The sequence below is a fragment of the Hemitrygon akajei genome, chromosome 6, assembly GCF_048418815.1.
Source record: "Hemitrygon akajei chromosome 6, sHemAka1.3, whole genome shotgun sequence".
NCBI lineage: Eukaryota > Metazoa > Chordata > Chondrichthyes > Myliobatiformes > Dasyatidae > Hemitrygon > Hemitrygon akajei.
The window spans coordinates 186320057-186341111 of NC_133129.1; the positions used below are offsets into that span (position 1 = coordinate 186320057).

Below are 21055 nucleotides of genomic sequence, written 5' to 3' on the forward strand. Positions count from 1 at the left end.
GTGTGCTGAGGTACTGTTGAGAATAACTGTACTCTACAAGGTGTTGTGTGCTGAGGTCCTGTTGAGAATAACTGTACTCTACAAGGTGTTGTGTGCTGAGGTACTGTTGGGAACAACTGTACTCTACAAAGTGTTGTGTGCTGAGGTGACTGTAGAGAATAACTGTACTCTGCAAGGTGTTGTGTGCTGAGGTACTGTTGGGAACAACTGTACTCTACAAAGTGTTGTGTGCTGAGGTGACTGTAGAGAATAACTGTACTCTGCAAGGTGTTGTGTGCTGAGGTACTGTTGGGAATAACTGTACTCTACAAGGTGTTGTGTGCTGAGGTACTGTTGGGAATAACTGTACTCTACAAGGTGTGTGCTGAGGTACTGTTGGGAATAACTGTACTCTACAAGGTGTGTGCTGAGGTACTGTTGGGAATAACTGTACTCTACAAGGTGTTGTGTGCTGAGGTACTGTTGGGAATAACTGTACTCTACAAGGTGTGTGCTGAGGTACTGTTGGGAATAACTGTACTCTACAAGGTGTGTGCTGAGGTACTGTTGGGAATAACTGTACTCTACAAGGTGTTGTGTGTGAGGTACTGTTGGGAATAACTGTACTCTACAAGGTGTGTGCTGAGGTACTGTTGGGAATAACTGTACTCTACAAGGTGTTGTGTGCTGAGGTACTGTTGGGAATAGCTGTACTCTACAAGGTGTTGTGTGCTGAGGTGACTGTAGAGAATAACTGTACTCTGCAAGGTGTTGTGTGCTGAGGTACTGTTGGGAATAGCTGTACTCTGCAAGGTGTTGTGTGCTGAGGTGACTGTAGAGAATAACTGTATTCTGCAACGTGTAGTGTCCTGAGGTAACTGTAGAGAATAACTGTACTCTGCAAGGTGTTGTGTGCTGATTTACTATTTTTAGTAACTGTACTCAGCAAGGTGTTGTGTGCTGAGGTACTGTTGGGAATAGCTGTACTCTACAAGGTGTTGTGTGCTGAGGTGACTGTAGAGAATAACTGTACTCTACAAGGTGTTGTGTGCTGAGGTACTGTTGGGAATAACTACTCTACAAGGTGTTGTGTGCTGAGGTGACTGTAGAGAATAACTGTACTCTGCAAGGTGTTGTGTGCTGAGGTACTGTTGGGAATAACTACTTTACAAGGTGTTGTGTGCTGAGGTACTGTTGGGAATAACTACTCTACAAGGTGTTGTGTGCTGAGGTGACTGTAGAGAATAACTGTACACTGCAAGGTGTTGTGTGCTGAGGTACTGTTGGGAATAACTACTCTACAAGGTGTTGTGTGCTGAGGTACTGTTGGGAATAACTGTACTCTGCAAGGTGTTGTGTGCTGAGGTACTGTTGGGAATAACTACTCTACAAGGTGTTGTGTGCTGAGATGACTGTAGAGAATAACTGTACTCTACAAAGTGTTGTGTGCTGAGGTGACTGTAGAGAATAACTGTACTCTGCAAGGTGTTGTGTGCTGAGGTACTGTAGAGAATAACTGTACTCTACAAGGTGTTGTGTGCTGAGGTACTATAGAGAATAACTGTACTCTACAAGGTGTTGTGTGCTGAGGTACTGTTGGGAATAACTACTTTACAAGGTGTTGTGTGCTGAGGTACTGTTGGGAATAACTGTACTCTACAAGGTGTGTGCTGAGGTACTGTAGAGAATAACTGTACTCTACAAGGTGTTGTGTGCTGAGGTACTATTGAGAATAGCTGTACTCTACAAGGAGTTGTGTGCTGATGTACTGTAGAGAATAACTGTACTCTACAAGGTGTTGTGTGCTGAGGTACTGTTGGGAATAACTGTACTCTGCAAAGTGTTGTGTGCTGAGGTGACTATAGAGAATAACTGTACTCTACAAGGTGTTGTGTGCTGAGGTACTGTTGGGAATAACTGTACTCTACAAGGTGTTGTGTGCTGAGGTACTGTTGGGAATAACTGTACTCTACAAGGTGTTGTGTGCTGAGCTGACTGTAGAGAATAACTGTACTCTGCAAGGTGTTGTGTGCTGTGGTACTGTTGGGAATAACTGTACTCTACAAGGTGTTGTGTGCTGAGGTACTGTTGGGAATAACTACTCTACAAGGTGTTGTGTGCTGAGGTACTGTTGGGAATAACTGTACTCTGCAAGGTGTTGTGTGCTGAGGTGACTGTAGAGAATAACTGTACTCTGCAAGGTATTGTGTGCTGAGGTACTGTTGAGAATAACTGTACTCTACAAGGTGTTGTGTGCTGAGGTCCTGTTGAGAATAACTGTACTCTACAAGGTGTTGTGTGCTGAGGTACTGTTGGGAACAACTGTACTCTACAAAGTGTTGTGTGCTGAGGTGACTGTAGAGAATAACTGTACTCTGCAAGGTGTTGTGTGCTGAGGTATTGTTGGGAATAACTGTACTCTACAAGGTGTTGTGTGCTGAGGTACTGTTGGGAATAACTGTACTCTACAAGGTGTGTGCTGAGGTACTGTTGGGAATAACTGTACTCTACAAGGTGTGTGCTGAGGTACTGTTGGGAATGACTGTATTCTACAAGGTGTTGTGTGCTGAGGTACTGTTGGGAATAACTGTACTCTACAAGGTGTGTGCTGAGGTACTGTTGGGAATAACTGTACTCTACAAGGTGTGTGCTGAGGTACTGTTGGGAATAACTGTACTCTACAAGGTGTGTGCTGAGGTACTGTTGGGAATAACTGTACTCTACAAGGTGTGTGCTGAGGTACTGTTGGGAATGACTGTATTCTACAAGGTGTTGTGTGCTGAGGTACTGTTGGGAATAACTGTACTCTACAAGGTGTGTGCTGAGGTACTGTTGGGAATAACTGTACTCTACAAGGTGTGTGCTGAGGTACTGTTGGGAATAACTGTACTCTACAAGGTGTTGTGTGCTGAGGTACTGTTGGGAATAACTGTACTCTACAAGGTGTGTGCTGAGGTACTGTTGGGAATAACTGTACTCTACAAGGTGTGTGCTGAGGTACTGTTGGGAATAACTGTACTCTACAAGGTGTTGTGTGCTGAGGTACTGTTGGGAATAACTGTACTCTACAAGGTGTGTGCTGAGGTACTGTTGGGAATAACTGTACTCTACAAGGTGTGTGCTGAGGTACTGTTGGGAATAACTGTACTCTACAAGGTGTTGTGTGCTGAGGTGACTGTAGAGAATAACTGTACTCTGCAAGGTGTTGTGTGCTGAGGTACTGTTGGGAATAGCTGTACTCTGCAAGGTGTTGTGTGCTGAGGTGACTGTAGAGAATAACTGTATTCTGCAACGTGTAGTGTCCTGAGGTAACTGTAGAGAATAACTGTACTCTGCAAGGTGTTGTGTGCTGATTTACTATTTTTAGTAACTGTACTCTGCAAGGTGTTGTGTGCTGAGGTACTGTTGGGAATAGCTGTACTCTACAAGGTGTTGTGTGCTGAGGTGACTGTAGAGAATAACTGTACTCTGCAAGGTGTTGTGTGCTGAGGTACTGTTGGGAATAACTGTACTCTACAAGGTGTTGTGTGCTGAGGTACTGTTGGGAATAACTGTACTCTGCAAAGTGTTGTGTGCTGAGGTGACTATAGAGAATAACTGTACTCTACAAGGTGTTGTGTGCTGAGGTACTGTTGGGAATAACTGTACTCTACAAGGTGTTGTGTGCTGAGGTACTGTTGGGAATAACTGTACTCTACAAGGTGTTGTGTGCTGAGCTGACTGTAGAGAATAACTGTACTCTGCAAGGTGTTGTGTGCTGAGGTACTGTTGGGAATAACTGTACTCTACAAGGTGTTGTGTGCTGAGGTACTGTTGGGAATAACTACTCTACAAGGTGTTGTGTGCTGAGGTACTGTTGGGAATAACTGTACTCTGCAAGGTGTTGTGTGCTGAGGTGACTGTAGAGAATAACTGTACTCTGCAAGGTGTTGTGTGCTGAGGTACTGTTGAGAATAACTGTACTCTACAAGGTGTTGTGTGCTGAGGTCCTGTTGAGAATAACTGTACTCTACAAGGTGTTGTGTGCTGAGGTACTGTTGGGAACAACTGTACTCTACAAAGTGTTGTGTGCTGAGGTGACTGTAGAGAATAACTGTACTCTGCAAGGTGTTGTGTGCTGAGGTACTGTTGGGAATAACTGTACTCTACAAGGTGTTGTGTGCTGAGGTACTGTTGGGAATAACTGTACTCTACAAGGTGTGTGCTGAGGTACTGTTGGGAATAACTGTACTCTACAAGGTGTGTGCTGAGGTACTGTTGGGAATGACTGTACTCTACAAGGTGTTGTGTGCTGAGGTACTGTTGGGAATAACTGTACTCTACAAGGTGTGTGCTGAGGTACTGTTGGGAATAACTGTACTCTACAAGGTGTGTGCTGAGGTACTGTTGGGAATAACTGTACTCTACAAGGTGTTGTGTGTGAGGTACTGTTGGGAATAACTGTACTCTACAAGGTGTGTGCTGAGGTACTGTTGGGAATAACTGTACTCTACAAGGTGTTGTGTGCTGAGGTACTGTTGGGAATAGCTGTACTCTACAAGGTGTTGTGTGCTGAGGTGACTGTAGAGAATAACTGTACTCTGCAAGGTGTTGTGTGCTGAGGTACTGTTGGGAATAGCTGTACTCTGCAAGGTGTTGTGTGCTGAGGTGACTGTAGAGAATAACTGTATTCTGCAACGTGTAGTGTCCTGAGGTAACTGTAGAGAATAACTGTACTCTGCAAGGTGTTGTGTGCTGATTTACTATTTTTAGTAACTGTACTCTGCAAGGTGTTGTGTGCTGAGGTACTGTTGGGAATAGCTGTACTCTACAAGGTGTTGTGTGCTGAGGTGACTGTAGAGAATAACTGTACTCTGCAAGGTGTTGTGTGCTGAGGTACTGTTGGGAATAACTGTACTCTACAAGGTGTGTGCTGAGGTACTGTTGGGAATAACTGTACTCTGCAAGGTGTTGTGTGCTGAGGTACTGTTGGGAATAGCTGTACTCTGCAAGGTGTTGTGTGCTGAGGTGACTGTAGAGAATAACTGTATTCTGCAACGTGTAGTGTCCTGAGGTAACTGTAGAGAATAACTGTACTCTGCAAGGTGTTGTGTGCTGATTTACTATTTTTAGTAACTGTACTCTGCAAGGTGTTGTGTGCTGAGGTACTGTTGGGAATAGCTGTACTCTACAAGGTGTTGTGTGCTGAGGTGACTGTAGAGAATAACTGTACTCTGCAAGGTGTTGTGTGCTGAGGTACTGTTGGGAATAACTGTACTCTACAAGGTGTGTGCTGAGGTACTGTTGGGAATAACTGTACTCTACAAGGTGTTGTGTGCTGAGGTGACTGTAGAGAATAACTGTACTCTGCAAGGTGTTGTGTGCTGAGGTACTGTTGGGAATAACTGTACTCTACAAGGTGTTGTGTGCTGAGGTACTGTTTGGAATAGCTGTACTCTGCAAGGTGTTGTGTGCTGAGGTGACTGTAGAGAATAACTGTACTCTGCAAGGTGTTGTGTGCTGATTTACTATTTTTAGTAACTGTACTCTGCAAGGTGTTGTGTGCTGAGGTACCGTCGGTAATAACCGTCCTCTACAAGGTGTTATGTGCTGATTTAACCCGCACTGCTCAGTGCCAGTGGGTTTATCATTGCCAGTGGGTTAAGCAGTGCCAGTGGGTTTATCAATGCCAGTGGGTTAAGCAGTGCCAGTTGGTTTATCAGTGCCAGTGGGTTGAGCAGTGCCAGGGGATTGAGCAATGCCAGTCGGTTAAGCAGTGCCAGTGGGTTTATCAATGCCAGTGGGTTAAGCAGTGCCAGTGGGTTAAGCAGTGCCAGTGGGTTTATCAATGTCAGTGGGTTAAGCAGTGCCAGTGGGTTTATCAATGCCTGTGGGTTAAGCAGTGCCAGTGGGTTAAGCAGTGCCAGTAGGTTTATCAATGCCAGTGGGTTAAGCAGTGCCAGTGGGTTAAGCAGTGCCAGTAGGTTTATCAATGCCAGTGGGTTAAGCAGTGCCAGTTGGTTTATCAGTGCCAGTGGGTTGAGCAGTGCCAGGGGGTTGAGCAATGCCAGTGGGTTAAGCAGTGCCAGTGGGTTTATCAATGCCAGTGGTTTAAGCAGTGCCAGTTGGTTGAACAGTGCCAGTGGGTTAAGCAGTGCCAGTGGGTTTATCAATGCCAGTGGTTTAAGCAGTGCCAGTTGGTTGAACAGTGCCAGTGGGTTAAGCAGTGCCAGTGGGTTTATCAATGCCAGTGGGTTAAGCAGTGCCAGTGGGTTTATCAATGCCAGTGGGTTAAGCAGTGCCAGTGGGTTTATCAATGCCAGTGGGTTAAGCAGTGCCAGTGGGTTTATCATTGCCAGTGGGTTTATCAATGCCAGTTGGTTGAACAGTGCCAGTGGGTTAAGCAGTGCCAGTGGGTTTATCAATGCCAGTTGGTTGAACAGTGCCAGTGGGTTAAGCAGTGCCAGTGGGTTTATCAATGCCAGTTGGTTGAACAGTGCCAGTGGGTTAAGCAGTGCCAGTGGGTTTATCAATGCCAGTTGGTTGAACAGTGCCAGTGGGTTAAGCAGTGCCAGTGGGTTTATCAATGCCAGTGGGTTTATCAATGCCAGTGGGTTAAGCAGTGCCAGTGGGTTAAGCAGTGCCAGTGGATTTATCAATGCCATTTGGTTGCCAGTGGGTTGACCATCATCAGCGGCTTGGGCAGCATCAGCAGGTCAAGCATCACCTGTGAAACAAAAGAAATTGTCTTCGATTCTTGTTCGAATCTGCTTCAGATCTATTTATTTAACTTAGAGATGCAGCGCGGAACAGGCTCTTCCAGTCCAGCAAGCTGAACTGCGCAGCAGTCCTCCTATTGGACCCTCGCCTAATCACAACACAGTTTACAATTTCCCTTTAATCTACTAACTGGTATGTCTTTGGACTGTGGGAGGAGATCACATACGCATACAAACTCCTTACAGAGGACACTGGAATTGAACACCGAGCACTAACTAATATCCATGACAGGATGGAGGAGGTGTCCAATACAGAGGGGGAAAGTGGAGTGATAAAGAAGGAATCTAAGGGGGTGGTGAACTGAGAAGGGATGTACGGTGACAGGGAGTAGGACACGAGAGCAGGGCTTTAGAAGAATGATGGGGGATCTCACTGAAACGTATTGAATATTGATTGTAAGGCCTAGAGAGTACATGGAGAGGATGTTTCCTATAGTAGTTGAGTCTAGGACCAGAGGGCACAGCCTCCAAATAGAAGGATGTCCCTTTAGAACAGAGATGAGGGAGAATTTCTTTATCTAAAGGGTGGTGAATCTGTGGAATTCATTGCCACAGATGGCATGGAGCCAAGTCATGGGCATATTTAATGTGGAGATTGACAGGTTCTTGATTAGTCAGGATGTTGAAAGTTGTGGGGAGAAGGCAGGACAATGGGATTGAGAGGGATAATAAATCAGCCATGAACGAATGGTGGAGCAGACTTGATGGGTTGAATGGCCTAATTCTGCTCCTATGTCTTATGGGTTTTGCTGGAGAGTGGCAGTGAAGGCAGCTTCACCCTCTATCCTGTTTAGTACTAAACAATGTTTCAATTCCATTACCTCACTCTCCAAATATCTCTGACAAAACCTCCACACCACCATCTCTTAGTGCTGCCCTCTTGAGAAACCTCCTCTCAATTAGTGAATATAGAACAGTACAGGCCCTTTGGTCCACAATGTTGTGCCTTTTAACCCACTCCAAGATCAATCTACCATTTCCTTCCTTCACAACCCTACAATTTTCTTTCATCCATGGGCATATCTAAGAGTCTCTTAAATGACACTAATGCATCTGCCTCTATTCCAGACCCTCAGCACCTATCTCTGACATCAATCCAAAATCCTTCCAGGCACATTAAACAGATGTCATCTGTTATTGGTCATTGCCACTCTGGGAAAAAGGCACTGACAGTCCTCTCTAACTATGCTTCTCAAACCACCACGCTCCATGCACCCACCACTCTCCGTGTAAAACTATTTACCTCTGACATCTCCCCTATATTTTCCTCCAATCACCTTGTCAACGTGGAGTGGAGAGTGAGTTTGGAAATCAGGCGGGAGCAAAGGATGTTGGGAATGATGAGGAGGGAGCACCACAGGAGGGGTATGGGACAGGTGGCAGAGGAGGATTGCCAGGGGCAGGGCTTGGCACAGGTACAGACACACCCAGCCCTGAGACATCAGGCAAGGTAATTTGATTCCAAACTATTGGTTTATTGACCATTGCAGAATGTCTCTCTGGTGTTTGGCATCACCTCCTCTCCCCCTTCCCCTTTTCTCAATCATGAATCCCCCCTTTCTACCAACTTCCCATTCTCAGTCAATAACAGAGACTCATATCAGAATCAGGTTTATCATCACCCGCATATTGTCATGAAATTTGATCTTCTTTGTGGCAGCATACATAAAATTACTACAGTACTTAGTCACCCTCGTTAAATCTATGTGCCTAAGACTTTAGCGCAGTATTGTATTAGCCATTTGCACTGTGGAAAAAAGTATCTGCTATCCATTCAATTTATGCATCTTATCATCTTGTACACCTCTATCAAGTCACCTCTTATCCTCCTTTGCTCCAAAAAGAAAAGTCCTAATTCACTCAACCTTTCATCGTCTATGAAAACAACTGGTCACTTTCTTCTGGCTGCTTAGAAACCTTTTCCTGGCTTTACCCTTTCCCTTCCCACTCTAGCCTCTTACCTCTTCTCCTCACCTGCCCATCACCTCCTCAGAGTGCCCCTCCTCCTTCCCTTTCTCCCATGGTCCACTCTCCCTCCTATCAGATTCCTTCTTCTCCAGCTCTTTACCTTTTCATCAAATCACCTCCCAGCTTCTTACTTCCTCCCTACTCCCCCACGTACCCAGTCTCACCTATCACCTTCTAGCTTGTTCTCCTTTCGTTAACCCCAACTACTTATTCAAGCGTCTTGCCCCTTCCTTTCCAATGAAGGGTCTCAGCCCAAAACTTTGACTGATTATTTCTCTCCATAGATGCTGACTGACTTGCTGAGTTCCTCCAGCATTTTGTGTGTGTTGCTCTGCAGAATCTCCTGCATTTGTGATCTGCTGCCCTTCTCTATCAGTTACAGTTCCGTTGTCTGTCACCTTATCCTCATGTGTGTGTGTGTGTGTGTGTGTGTGTGTGTGTGTGTGTGTGTGTGTGTGTGTGTGTGTGTGTGCTCTGTCTTTCCTCTAACTGAAGGCCAGGCCTTGCGTCCAACCCTCATTCTGAGTCCTTTAACCTGTTCTCCTTTCTCCTTTAAGATGCTCCTAACACCTATCTGTGGTTTGACTAAAATCCTTCTTTGTTTAATTCATTATTCATTGAAGGAAAGTGTGTTTCACAGGCTGAGCCTGTCTTTAATTGCCTGGCCCTGAATTACCCTGGAGAAAGTGGCAGCGAGCCCCCTTCTAGAACCACTGTAGTCCTTGTGGTTTGGGTATAATTTTGTCCACAGGCTCCACTTTAATTTTGCTTCCTCTTGTGTGTATTGTGACCTTTCTGTGTTAAAAGCATTATATAAATGCAAATGACTGATGTTACCATGGTGCATTTGACAAGAGGAAGATTGTATCAGTCTGAAAAATTCTATTTCAGTGTTCATAAATAAGATATAAACTAATGTACCTGATTAACGTCCCCAGTTAAAGACAAAAAAGGGCCATCCTAGTAAAAGAAGCGAAGTCCATTTACAACAAAGATGAGGAGGAATTTCTTTAGCCAGAGGGTGGTGAGTCTGTGGAATTCATTGCCACAGACAGCTGTAGAGGCCAAATCATTGAGTATGTGTAAAGCAGAGGTTGATAGGTTCTTGATTAGTCAGGGCATCAAAGGTTACAGGAAGAGGGCATGAGAACAGGGTTGAGAGGGATAATGAATCATCTATGATCGAATGGAGGAACAGACGATGGGCCAAATGGCCCATTTCTGCTCCTGTCTTATGGTTTTACAGAATACTTGCCCCTCAGGTCCTCTTAAATCTCTTCCCTTTCACCTTAAAACTGTGCCCTCTAGTTTTAGACTCCTCTACCCTGGGGAAAATCCTTCGACTTATCTTTGCCTCTCATTACTAACCGTAACCCATTACCTTTGGTTGTAGTCCCACCCAACCTCAGCGGAAAAAGCCTTTACCCTATCCATACCCCTCATAATTTTGTACACCTGCATCAAATCTCCTCTCAGTTTTCTATGTTCTGGAGAATACAGTCCTAACCCGTTCAATCATTACTCATAGCTCAGGTCCTCCAGACCCGACAACATCCTGTAAATTTCTCTGTACCCTTTCAACCGTGTTTACATCTTTCCTACAGGTAGGTGACCAAAACTGCACACAATACTCCAAATTAGGCCTCACCAATGTCTTATACAATTTCAACATAACATCCCATCTCCTGTACTCGGTACTTTGATTTATGAAGGCCAATGTGCCAAAAACTTTCTTTATGACCCTATCTACCTGTGATGCCACTTTCAATGAACTGTGGATCTGTATTCCCAGATCCCTTTGTTCTATCACACTCTTCAGTGCCTTACCATTCACTTTGTAAGACTTATTGAAGTGAAAAACCTCTCACTTGTCTGCATGAAATTCCATTTGCCTTTTTCAGCCCATTTTTCTAGCTGATGTAGATTCTGCTGCAAGCATTGGTAGCCTTCCTTATTCTCCACTCCACCCCCAATCTTGGTGTTATCCACAAACTTGCTCATCCAGTTTACTATATTATCATCCAGATCATTAACTTAGATGACAAATAACCAATCCCTGAAGCACACCACTAGTCACAAGCCTCCAAGCCTTCCTACCTGGATGGAAAAAGTTTTGATCAGGGGTCCCCTACCTGAAGTTTAAGGTCCCCTTGCTTAATGGTACCGGGCTATGGCATTAAAAAATTGGGAACACCTGGTTTAGATGGTTATTGGCCAAACACAAGCAAATAAGACCAAGAGAGAGCAGAATTAGGCCATTCAGCCCATCAAGTCTACTCTGTCATTTCTTCATGGTGGATCCATTTTCCCTCTCAACCCTATTCTCCTGCCCTCTCCCCATAATCTTTCACACCCTGACTTATCAAGAACCTATCAACCTCCACTTAACTACACATCCGATAACCTGGCCTCCAAAGTTGCCTGTGGCAATGAATTCCACAGATTTACCACCCTCTGGCTAAAAAAAATTCCTCCTCATCTCTGTCTAAATGGACATCCCTCTATTTTGAGTCTGTGCCCCCGGTCCTAAACTTCCCCACTATAAGAAGCATCCTCTCCACATTCACTCTATTTAGGCCATGCAACATTTGATAGGTTTCAATGAGTTCACCCCGCCCCCATTCTTCTGAACTCTAGTGAGTGCTGGCCCAGAGCCTGAGCCATCAAACACTCCTCATGTATCAACCTTTTCATTCCCAAAATCATTTTCGTGAACCTCCTGTGAATCCTCTCCGATGTCAGCGCATCCTTCTTTTGTTAAGGGGCCCAAAAACTGCTCACAATATTCCGTGAGGCCTCACCAGTACCTAATAAAGCCTCAGCATTACACTATCGCTTTTATATTCTAGTGTTCTTAAAATGAATGCTAACATTGCATGTGACTTTCCTACTACCACTTCAATTTAACCTTTAGAGAATCCTGCATGAGGACTCCCGATTCTCTCTGCAACTTGGATTTTTGAATTTTCTTATTGTTTAGAAAATAGTCCAGGTTTTTACTCTTTCTACCAAAATGCATGATCATACACTTCCTGACTCTGTATTCCTCTGCCACTTCTTTGCCCACTCTCTTAATCTAATTCCTTCTGCAGCTTCCTCACCACTACCTGCCTCTCCGCCTATCTTCATATTATCCACAAACCTGGCCACAAAGCCATTAATTCCATCATCCAAATCATTAACATATAATGTAAAGAGATGCAGTCCCAACACAGATCCCTGTGGAAGGAACACCAGTTGTCCCAGACAGCCAACCAGAAAAGGCTCCCTTTATACCCACTCTTTGCCTCCTGCCAATCAGCCAATCCCGTATCCATGCTCGTATCCTTCCTGTAATACCATGGGCTCTTAACTTGTTAAGCAGCCTCATGTATGGCCTTGTCAAAGGCCTTCTGGAAACCCAAGTACACAACATCCTCCTTTGCCTATCCTGCTTGTTATTTCCTTAAAGAATTCCAACAGATTTGTTGGAAAAGTTTTCCCTTATGGAAGCCATGCTGCCTTTGGCATATTTTATTGTGTACCTCCAGGTTCCGGGACAGCTTCGTCCACCAGACTGCTTAATTCATGCTGACACAATTGTATTACAATGTTATATTGACGATCCTGTTGTACATAATATTTATTATAAATTACTATAAATTGCACATTTAGACAGAGACGCAACGTAAAGATTTTTACTCCTCATGTATGAAGGATGTAAGTAATAAGGTCAATTCAATTCAATTCAAGTACCCTGAGACTTCATCCTTAACAGTCGACACCAATGTCTTCCCAACCATTGAGGTTAGGCTAACCAGCCTATATTTCCCTTTCGTGAAGAGTGGAGTGACATTTGCAATTTTCCAGTCCTCTGGAACCATGTCAGAATCTAACAATTCTTGAATGATCATTAGTAATAACTTCACAATCTCTTCAGCTACCTCTTTTGGAACCCTGAGTTGTAGTGCATCTGGTCCAGGTGACATATCTACCTTCATCCCTTTTGGTTTCCCAAGCCCCTTCTCCCCAGTAATAGCAACTGCACTCACTTCTGCCCCCAACACACTTGAACTTCCGGCATACTGCTAGTGTCTTCAACAGTGAAGACTGATCCAAAATACTTATTTCTTTCATTCACCATTTCCTTGTCCCCCATTACTATCTCTCCAGTATAATTTTCTAGCAGTCCGATATCTACTCTTGCCTCTCTTTCACTCTTTATATTTCTGAAAATACTTTTGGTATCCCCTTTGATGTTATTGGCTAGTATACTTTCATATTTCATCTTCTCCCTCTAAATGACTTTTTAGTTGCCTTCTGTTGATTTTAAAAACTTCCCATCTTCTAACTTCTCACTAATTTTTGCTCTATTATGTGCCCTCACTTTGGGTTGAGCTTAGATGGGAAACTTGGTCGGCAGTGTATCAGTTGAGCCAAAGGGCAGACTTTGGTGCTGTATGGCTCACAAGGACGCTGCTGGGTTAGGAGGGCCTGAGTTAAGATGATGGTAGTGTAAAGGTTAGAGTGACACTGTTACCACTCGTGGCATTGAAATTCAATTCCAGCATCCTCTGTAAACAAGTTTGTACATTCCTTCCCTTTGTGTGCATGTTTCCTCCGGGTGCTCCAGTTTGCTCCCACGGTCCAAAGACATACCAGTTAATCAGTTAATTGGTCATTGTAAACTTGTCCCATGATTAGGCTAGGATTAAAATTGGGGGATTGTTGGGCAGAATGGCTCAAAGAGCTAGAAAGGCCTGCTCCATGCTGTATCTACTTGACAGATAGACCTCAGTATGTGCGGTTGGGAGACTGTAGGTCTGACACGGTGGTCAGCAGCACAGGGGCGCCGCAGGGAACCGTACTCTCTCCGGTCCTGTTCACCCTGTACACATCAGACTTCCAATATAACTCAGAGTCCTGCCATGTGCAGAAGTTCGCTGATGACACGGCCATAGTGGGGTGTGTCAGGAATGGACAGGAGGAGGAGTATAGGAAACTGATACAGGACTTTGTGATATGGTGCAACTCAAACTACCTGCGTCTCAATATCACCAAGACCAAGGAGATGGTGGTGGACTTTAGGAGATCTAGGCCTCATATGGAGCCAGTGATCATTAATGGAGAATGTGTGGAGCAGGTTAAGACCTACAAGTATCTGGGAGTACAGTTAGACGAGAAGCTAGACTGGACTGCCAACACAGATGCCTTGTGCAGGAAGGCACAGAGTCGAATGTACTTCCTAAGAAGGTTGGCGTCATTCAATGTCTGTAGTGAGATGCTGAAGATGTTCTATAGGTCAGTTGTGGAGAGCGCCCTCTTCTTTGTGGTGGCGTGTTGGGGAGGAAGCATTAAGAAGAGGGACGCCTCACGTCTTAATAAGCTGGTAAGGAAGGCGGGCTCTGTCGTGGGCAAAGTACTGGAGAGTTTAACATCGGTAGCTGAGCGAAGGGCGCTGAGTAGGCTACGGTCAATTATGGATAACTCTGAACATCCTCTACATAGCACCATCCAGAGACAGAGAAGCAGTTTCAGCGACAGGTTACTATCGATGCAATGCTCCTCAGACAGGATGAAGAGGTCAATACTCCCCAATGCCATTAGGCTTTACAATTCTACCGCCAGGACTTAAGAACTTTTTAAAGCTATTATTAATGCTTTTTGAGATGGTGATTTAGATGCATATCATATTTTTTTTACTGAGTTAAGTATTGTATGTAATTAGTTTTGCTACAACAAGTGTATGGGACATTGGAAAAAAGTTGAATTTCCCCATGGGGATGAATAAAGTATCTATCTATCTATCTATCATCTATCTATCTATCCCAATAAATAATGGTGATGATCTGAAGGTCTGTGTTCTTTGGGGAGATGGAAACTAAAGGGTGTATAAAATTATGAGAACCGTTGATAGGGTAGACAGTGAGTATCATGCTAACCCATTGGTTTAAACTGAGACAGAGAATATTTGAATGTGATTGGAAGGGTATATTGTTCACATGGAGTAGTCAGTATGTGGAATGAGCTGCCAGAGGAGGTGCTGGAGGCAGGAACAGCAACAACGTTGAACAATCTCTGATTGATCAGGGCACAGAGGGATGTGGGATTCATCCAAGCAAGTTGGATTAGTGTCAATGAGCTTGATGTTCAGCATAGATATGGTGGGCCGAAGAGCCTGATACAGTGTTCTATGTCAATGTTGGCTGCTCATTCAGAATCAGGTTTATGATCACTGACATGATGTAACCTTTATTGTTTTGTAGCAACAGGACCATGCAAGTTTTAAAATTTATGAGAGGCCTGGATGGGGTTTATAGTCAGAATCTCTTTCTTCAAAGGTAGGGTTGTCGAACATAAGTTGGAATCAAGACCAACAGCATGAACCAAATTGCCTATCCATTGCTTGTTCTATTCTCCTTCTTAAGCCTATTACCAGGCTATTACCAGCTCACCAGAGTCCTCTATCCTGGGCCAATTGAAGATTGATCAACCCCTGTGGGTTCTGATTTCACCACATGACTTCATATACCTTCCAGGCAAAGATCCTCCATCTCCCAAGGATGAGATCTTTGGAGCTTCTGTTTCTGTTTCTGTAGGTCTGAGTTTTTACAGGATGGGGTTGCTAATGGCATATTCAACCCTCCTCCTTTCACAGCCGGGTTTGGGACTGTCCATGGGGAGTTCATACCCGTTCCTCCTCCTTTCACAGCCGGGTTTGGGACTGTCCATGGGGAGTTCATACCCGTTCCTCCTCCTTTCACAGCCGGGTTTGGGAGTGTCCATGGGGAGTTCATACCCGTTCCTCCTCCTTTCACAGCTGGGTTTGGGACTGTCCATGGGGAGTTCATACCCAACCCTCCTCCTTTCACAGCCGGGTTTGGGACTGTCCATGGGGAGTTCATACCCAACCCTCCTCCTTTCACAGCCGGGTTTGGGACTGTCCATGGAGAGTTCATACCCAACCCTCCTCCTTTCACAGCCGGGTTTGGGACTGTCCATGGGGAGTTCATACCCAACCCTCCTCCTTTCACAGCCGGGTTTGGGACTGTCCATGGGGAGTTCATACCCAACCCTCCTCCTTTCACAGCCGGGTTTGGGAGTGTCCATGGGGAGTTCATACCCAACCCTCCTCCTTTCACAGCCGGGTTTGGGACTGTCCATGGGGAGTTCATACCCGTTCCTCCTCCTTTCACAGCCGGGTTTGGGACTGTCCATGGGGAGTTCATACCCAACCCTCCTCCTTTCACAGCCGGGTTTGGGACTGTCCATGGGGAGTTCATACCCGTTCCTCCTCCTTTCACAGCCGGGTTTGGGACTGTCCATGGGGAGTTCATACCCAACCCTCCTCCTTTCACAGCCGGGTTTGGGACTGTCCATGGGGAGTTCATACCCGTTCCTCCTCCTTTCACAGCCGGGTTTGGGACTGTCCATGGGGAGTTCATACCCAACCCTCCTCCTTTCACAGCCGGGTTTGGGACTGTCCATGGGGAGTTCATACTCAACCCTCCTCCTTTCACAGCCGGGTTTGGGACTGTCCATGGGGAGTTCATACCCAACCCTCCTCCTTTCACAGCCGGGTTTGGGACTGTCCATGGGGAGTTCATACCCGTTCCTCCTCCTTTCACAGCCGGGTTTGGGACTGTCCATGGGGAGTTCATACCCAACCCTCCTCCTTTCACAGCCGGGTTTGGGACTGTCCATGGGGAGTTCATACCCAGCCCTCCTCCTTTCACAGCCGGGTTTGGGAGTGTCCATGGGGAGTTCATACCCATTCCTCCTCCTTTCACAGCCGGGTTTGGGACTGTCCATGGGGAGTTCATACCCAACCCTCCTCCTTTCACAGCCGGGTTTGGGATTGTCCATGGGGAGTTCATACCCATTCCTCCTCCTTTCACAGCCGGGTTTGGGACTGTCCATGGGGAGTTCATACCCGTTCCTCCTCCTTTCACAGCCGGGTTTGGGACTGTCCATGGGGAGTTCATACCCATTCCTCCTCCTTTCACAGCCGGGTTTGGGACTGTCCATGGGGAGTTCATACCCGTTCCTCCTCCTTTCACAGCCGGGTTTGGGACTGTCCATGGGGAGTTCATACCCAACCCTCCTCCTTTCACAGCCGGGTTTGGGACAGTTCATGCTGGAGTTACTGTTGCTCTATGTTCTATGTAAAATTTGGAGGAGTGATGAATGCTTTGGAGTTTTTCAAAGAGCTAAGTTAAGGGATAGATGAAGGTAGGGTAGTAGATAGAACATGGACACTACAGCACAGGAACAGGCCCTTCAGCCTACGATATTGTGGAGAAAGCAGTGAGCAATTAATCCCTCCATTTTCCTCCCATTCGACTTGATGAGCCACTGTACAATTCTAGCTCTATTTTAAATGTACCATTGGACTAGATTTTATTGAATTCTTTCATGTGAAAAAACATCAAGTGGCTTCAGAAACATTTTACAATAAATGCCCATGTCTGGGGATAAATTGTTTGTATATATACCACTCTTCGTATATTTAAGTCCACCTCAGACTAATATCTAGGCATTAGCAAGCAGTATTTGTCAGTTTAAATGCCATCATTCTTGCCGATAATCGAATGACTCACCCCATTATTTGGGAAATTACTTGTTCTGTAATCAGAGTGGAGTCATGATTTAATTCTGTACAGCTGAGCTGAACATGGTTAAAAACAAGATCCTGGCTTGGTTGTGGCACAAAGCCTTTACCAAAGGGTGAGTGGATGACATAGCTGTGTGTGTTCCAGATGTGTCAGTGACCCCTGCCCCTCCATGACCTGCAGAGAAATCCATCTCTCTGTCTCCATGCCTTATCCTACTAACACACCCCTTCACAATTACGCATTTCTCCCCCAATGCCGACCTTGTCCTTTGCTCCACAGATGCTGTTTGTTGTTCAGCCTCTAGTTCTAGTTTTGTGATTAAGTTTGGTAATAGCACATCAACATGGCGTGTCGCAGGAAAGCAGCATCCATTATCAAAACCCCACCATCCAGGCCATGCTCTCTGCTCGCTGCTGCCATCGAGAAGGTATTGGAGGCTCAGATTCCACAAACAGTTACTACACCACGACCATCAGGGTCTTGAACCAGAGAGGATAACTTCACTCACTTCAACTCTGAACTGATTCCACAACCTCACAAACTCACTTGCAAGGGGCTCTGCAATTAATTTTTAACTTCGTTTTAACTTTTTTTTCTTTTTGTATTTGCACAAATTATTGTCTTGTTATATACATTGATTCTATGGTGGTCTTTTTATTCACTGTAAATGCCTGCAAGAAAATGAATCTCAGGTTGTATATGGTGACATATCTGTACTTTGATAATAAATTTACTTTCCCACAATATCTGGGTAGATGTGACCAGAAACCAGGCCCGGTGATTGCACAGTGAGCACTCAGCTGCCTCTGTCTCTCTCTATCACTCCCTGCACACATTTCTCCTCAACACCTGGGTCTTCTGCCTGGTGTCCTGTCGATCTGTCACTTGTCTGCCCTATGAACCGGCATGTAGTACATTAACACAAAACATGTTCTATATTCTATAGAGGACCTGAGCATGGGGAAAGGTTGAATAGATTAGGACTTTATTCCCAAGAACATTAGCCAAAGAGGGGAGATTTGATAGAGGGTTATACATAGGGTAAATGCAAGCAGACTTTTCCCACTGAGTTTGGGTGGGACTACAACGAGAGGTCATGGGGGCATGAGGAGGAATTTCATTCAAAGGGTGATGAGAGTGTGGAATGAGTTACCAGTAGAAATGGTGGACGCAGGCTCAGTTTAAACATATGAGATATTTTGATGGGTACATGATGGGAGGGGTATGGAAGGCTATGGTCCAGGTGCAGGTTGGTGGGATTGACAGAATATATGGGCCAAAGGGCCTGTTCCTGGCTGTAGTATTCTATGACTGCACACCACAGTATAGGCCCTTCTGCTCACAATGTTGTGTTGACCTTTTAACCTGCTCCAAGATCAATCTTAACCCTTCCTTCATACATATAAGGAAAAGTAAAGTCTGACGTGGTATTTCAGTGGAATAAAATAAATTACAGTGGTATGAGAGAGGAGTTGGCCAGAGTAAATTGGAAGGAGATGCTGGCAGGGATGTCAGCAGAGCAGCAATGAGTTTCTGGGAAAAATGAGGAAGCTGCAGGATTCCTGCTTCCCTTCCCCCACCCCTTGATCTTTCCTCTGATTGGTTTTCCACCCTCCCCCCACCTTCTTTACGGGGCCCCTGCCCCCTCCTCCTTCAGTCCTGACGAAGGGTCTCGGCCTGAAACGTCGACTACTCATTTCAACGGATGCTGCCCGACCTGCTGAGTTCATCCAGCTTGATTTTATGTGATGATTTGACCACAGCATCGGCAGTGTACTTTGTGTTTACTCAAATGGCAAAATTGTACAACCGTGGCTGACAAGAGATATCAAAGGTTATGTAAAAGCAAAAGAGAGGGCATACAACAAACCAAATATTAGCTGCAAGATAGAGGATTTGGAAGCTTTTAAAAACACAGAAAGCAACCAAAATAATCATTAGGAGGGAAATGATGAAATATGGAAGCAAACTAGCAAACAATATCAAGGTGGACAGAAAAAGCTTTTTCGAGTATTTAAAAAATAAAAGAGAAATGAGAATGGATATAGGACTGCTAGAAAATGAGGCCGGAGAAATAATAACGGGACAAGGGGATGGCAGATGAACTAAATAAATATTTTGCATCAGTCTTCACTGTGGAAGAAACTAGCAGTGTGCCAGATGTTGAAGGGTGTGAGGGAAGAGAAGTAAGTGCAGTTACTATTACAAGGGTGAAGGTGCTCAAAAAGCTGAAAGACCCAAGGGTACATAAGTCACTCGGACCAGATGAACAGTACCCTAGGGTTCTGAAAAAGGTAGCGGTAGAGATTGTGGAGGCATTAGTAATGATCTTTCGAAAATTATTGGACTCTGGCATGGTGCCAGAAGACTGGAAAATTGCAAACATCACTGCACTTTTTAAGAAAGGAGGGAGGCCGCAGAAAGAAAATTATAGACCAGTTAGTCTGACCTCAGTGGTTGGGAAGATGTTGGAGTCAATTGTTAAGGATGAGGTTATGGAGTACTTGGTGACACAGGACAAGATAGAACAAAACTAGCATGGTTTTCTTAAGGGAAAATCTTGCCTGATGAACCTGTTGGAATTATTTGAGGAGATTACAAGTAGGATAGAGAAAGGGGATGCAGTGGATGTTGTATATTTGGATTTTCAGAAGGCCTTTGATAAGGTGCCATGCACAAGACTGCTTACCAGTTTAAGAGCCCATGGGATTATGGGAAAGGTACTGGCATGGTTAGAGAATTGGCTGATAAGTAGGAGGCAGCGAGTGGGAATGAAAAGGTTCTTTGGTTGGTTGCCAGTAACTAATGGTGTTCTGCAGGAGCTGGTTTTGGGACTGCTTCTTTTTATACTGCAGATCAATGATTTGGATGATGGAATAGATAGCTTTGTTGAGAAGTTTTGCAGATGATATGAAGACTTGTAGTGAAAACAGGTAGTCTGCAGAAGGATATAGACAGGTTAGGAGAATGGGCAGGAAAGTGACAAATGAAATACAGTGTTGAAAAATGCACGGTCATGCACTCTGGTAGAAGAGATAAATGTGCAGACTATTTTCTAAATGGGGAGAAAGTCCAAAAATCTGAGATGCAAAGGGACTTAAGAGTCCTCGTGCAGAACAACCAAAAGGTTAACTTGCAGACTGAGTCAGTGGTGAGGAAGGCAAATGCATTATTAGCATTCACTTCAAGAGGTCTAGAATATAAGAGTACGAATGTGATGCTGAGGCTTTAGAAGACACTGGTGAGGCCTCACTTTGAGTATTGAGAACAGTTTTGGGCTCCTTATCTAAGAAAAGATGTGCTGGCATTGGAGAGGGTTCAGAGTAGGTTTACAAGAATGATTCCAGGAATAAAAGGGTTATCATATGAGGCACGTTTGATGGCTCTGCACCTGTACGCCCTGGAATTTAGAAGGATGTGGGGGGATTTCATTGAAACCTTTCAAATACTGTAAGGTCTAGACAGAGCAGATGTGGAAAGGATGTTTCCCATGGTGGGGAGTCCAGGACAAAAGGGCACTGCCTCAGGATAGGTGAGTATCCATTTAAAACAGATGCAGAGAAATTTCTTTTGCCAGAGGTTGGTGAATTTCTGGAATTTGTTACCACAGGCAGCTGTGGAGGTCAGGTCATTAGTTATATTTAATACAAGAGCAGAATTAGGCCATTCAGCCCATTGAGTCTGCTCCACTATTTCATCATGGCTGATCCTGGATCGCACTCAACCCCATACACCTGCCTTCTCTCCATATCCTCT

General features: G+C 44.9%; 1 protein-coding gene across 2 annotated transcripts in view; it reads left to right on the top strand.

Moving 5' to 3' along the window:
- The window catches only part of lrrc56 (leucine rich repeat containing 56), a 351577-nt gene that overhangs the window by 329243 nt on the left and 1279 nt on the right, over positions 1-21055 (top strand). The gene's annotated exons all lie outside the window — the stretch shown is intronic.